A 3,384-nucleotide genomic window follows, 5' to 3' on the forward strand; every position below is an offset into this window, starting at 1 on the left:
GTTACACAAATAAACAAACGCTCCTGCGATGACCTCATTAAGCCGTCACCTGTCAATAAAACCTCCTTGAGTTGACTCACTTTAATCGTTCTTACGTTAACGTTGTCGCCGTAGCGCTGGTGTTCAGGCTCAGTCCATAGGCCTCAAGGCTCCGTGTTCGAGCCCACATACCACTAACCTCTTTTTTTTAATCGCTATCGTTTTCTTTTTGTTCTGATTCATCCCTCCCCAAACACACACACACCTACAAATACCCGGGCAACGCCGGGTACCCTCGCCAGTATATATATATATATATATATATATATATATATATATATATAAGTATATATATATAAGTATATATATATATAAGTATATATATATATATATATATATATATATATAGCTACATTCCAACATTTTTTTCTCTTTAGTAAAATCGTCCATATATTTTAGACGTAAACAAATATTATTTTACTTATAATATGAATATATATATATATATATATATATATATATATATATATATAGGAGTTACGAACACGTGTTTCGCTCGTCAGCGTAACTTGACTGTTCTAGGATTCGAACCTCGGATTATATGTGCTATAGCATTACCCCCTCCCTCACTTTCGTTCTTTCTTCCTTCTCCCCCACCTCTTTCTCCTCTCCCTCCTCCTTCTATCTTTTTTCTCTAGCAGCTTCCTTTTTTCCGTTTGTATGTAACCCCGTCCACATATATTTTTCTTTCTTTCTGCATCTCTTTCCCATATCTCTGCATTTCTTTTTTTTACCTCGCATGTATTTTAATCGAGCTATTTTCGTAAAATCATTCTAACCCAAACCCTAACCCTAAGACCAACCGTACTCCTCAACAAAACGGATCGTCTTCTTTATTCTTCGTGCTTAACGCAACAACAAGAAATCTGACAACGACGAAACCACAATGCCTATTGTAGAGGTGGGGGAAAAAAGGATGTCGGTGAAAGAAAAATACCACACCATCCTCATCATAATCGTCTATCATTATCACTGCTGCTGCCGCAGCATGCACATTGTCATTCAATTTCTCGGACACCAGAAAAAAAAAGAGAGAAAAAGAGGGAGAAGGATGGAGATAGATAAGGAAATAGAGAGGGAGAAACATAGAGAGGGATAAAGTAAAAGATAGAGAACGAAGAGAGAGGAGGGTAAGTAAGAAGGATAGCGTCATAAGGATAAATAGAGTCGAAAGGAGAAATGAGAGGATCGAAGCGAAAGAAAGATAGAGACAGGCAGGCAGAAAGTCAGAAGGAAAGAGGTAGTGTTAGACGGAAAGAGGAGGGGAGAGCTAGAAAGAGAGAGAGAGAGAGAGAGAGAGAGAGAGAGGCATGCAAACAGACAGATAGTGTCAGAGACAAAGAGGTGTGTGAGCGAAGCTCAGAAAGAAAGAGTCGGGGGGGGGGAGGAGTGAACCAAAAATAGAGAGCGAGAAGAAAGATAAAAGGAGAGAGTCAGGTGGAGAAGGAGACTGAAAAGAAAAAAAGAAAAAGGTAAACGTAGCGAAGGAAAATGGGGAAATGGAAGAGAGACAGAAAGCCAGGTAGAAAGAGTCACAGACTGTCAGAGAGAAAGAGAGGGGGTCAAAAGGAGAGAGTTGGGTAAAAGAGTGAGTCAAAAATATAGTGCGAGAAGAGACATAAAAGGAGAGAAAGTCAGGGGGCAGTAGAGTAAAAAGAAGAAAGAGAGATAGTTGAAGCGAGAGAGTAAGAGGGAAAGGAAGAGAGAGAGACAGAAAGTCAGATAGGAAGAGCGGGAGACTGTCAGAAAGAAAGAGAGGGGGGGTCAGAAGGAGAGAGTTAATTAAAAAAAAATAGAGAGCGAGAAGAGAGATAAAAAAGAGTCAGAGGGAGAAGGAGAGTAAAAGAGAGAGTCGAAGCGAGAGAGTAGGATGAAAGAAAGAGAGACATGATATCAGACAGAGAGAGGGTGTGAGATTGTCAGAGAAAAAGAGAGGGGGTCAGAAGGGGAGAGTCGGGGAGAGAGTGAGTCAAAAATAGAGGTATAGGAGAGAAAGAGTCAAATGGGCAAACTTAGAGGAAAAAAGAGACGAGGAAGACACAGGGTATATATAGAGAGAGAGAGTCAGAGCGAGAGAGTAGGAGGGAAAGAATAAGAGACACACACATGGAGTGAGGGAGAAAGCGAGAGAAAGTCAGAGTGAAGAGGGAGTCTGAAATAGAGCGAGACAAAAATAGACAGATAGATTCTGTCAAAGACAGAGACAAGGGTCATACATGGTCAGAGGGAGGATAGTCAAAGGAAGAAAGAGAGTGCAGAGATGTGAGGGAAGTAGGAATCAGAGAAATAATAATAGAGCCAGAGGGAGACGGAGAGAAAGTGAGAGAACGATAGCTAGATAAAGAGCGAGAGAGAGAGAGCGAGAGAGAGAGCGAGAGAGAGAGCGAGAGAGAGAGGGGGAGAGGGAGAGAGAGAATGGGTGGAAAGAAAGAAAGAAAGTGATTTACTAAAACATACACACTATTTTTGTTTTAATTTTCAAGTTTTACGCTTCTCTGCATCTTACCATATACTTGTTATCTTTATTTATCAAGTTTTTTTTTTTTTTTTTTTTACTTTTTAACAAGAACAAGGCCGATAGCCATTAGTCGCGTGCTCTCGTGTAATGAATGAATGCGTGAATGTAGGATTGACATGAAATTCTTAAAGAAAAACTAAAATGACCTAAAAATGGGCTGAAATGACTTAAATAAATAAAAAGTAAATGACTTAGAATGACTTCAATGAACTTAAGGATAAATTGAATGAACCTTAAGAATGACTTGAATGCTTAAAAAATAAATGGACTCCTTCAAAAACAACTTGAATCATCTGGAGAAAGACTTGAATATGTTTGAGACTGACTGGTTGTAAAGTGGGTGACCATTTTACATTAAATTAATAGAGAAAAGTGATCCCCCACTTTATATCACAAAGTTATAAACATAAGTACAGCATGTAGTAAGAACAGATAATATACTTTGATCTTGGCCAAAAGGCCAAGAAAATGGTATTTATTTGCTTCCCCGTCGAGCAAATTAGGCACAAGGCCGATTTTTAATGTGAAGAGTGAAGGGGAAATGGGGACCAACTCCCCGGGTAGTAGAATGGTGACAGTTAGTATGAAGGGTTGCCCTTACATTGACAAAGGTTTTATATGTGGGTTTGGTATTTATATGCTCCCCCACCGAGCAAATTAGGCACAAGGCCGATTTTTAATATGAGGAGTGAAGGGGAAATGAGGACCAACTCCCCGGGGAGTAGGGGAGTTGGGTAGTGACAATTGGTATGAAGGGTTGCCCCTACATTGACCAAGGTGTTATATGTGAGGTTGCCCCCATATATGGTCTTCGCTTGCAGTATCTG

The 3,384-nt window shown here is 39.8% G+C and overlaps 1 pseudogene; it reads right to left on the bottom strand.

The window, feature by feature from the left end:
- Window positions 1-2,892: 2,892 nt before the first annotated feature.
- Window positions 2,893-3,029, bottom strand: LOC145255999 (U2 spliceosomal RNA; annotated as a pseudogene).
- Window positions 3,030-3,384: the final 355 nt, after the last annotated feature.

The sequence above is a fragment of the Euprymna scolopes genome, chromosome 31 (assembly GCF_053919585.1).
Source record: "Euprymna scolopes isolate OS-2025 chromosome 31, ASM5391958v1, whole genome shotgun sequence".
NCBI lineage: Eukaryota > Metazoa > Mollusca > Cephalopoda > Sepiida > Sepiolidae > Euprymna > Euprymna scolopes.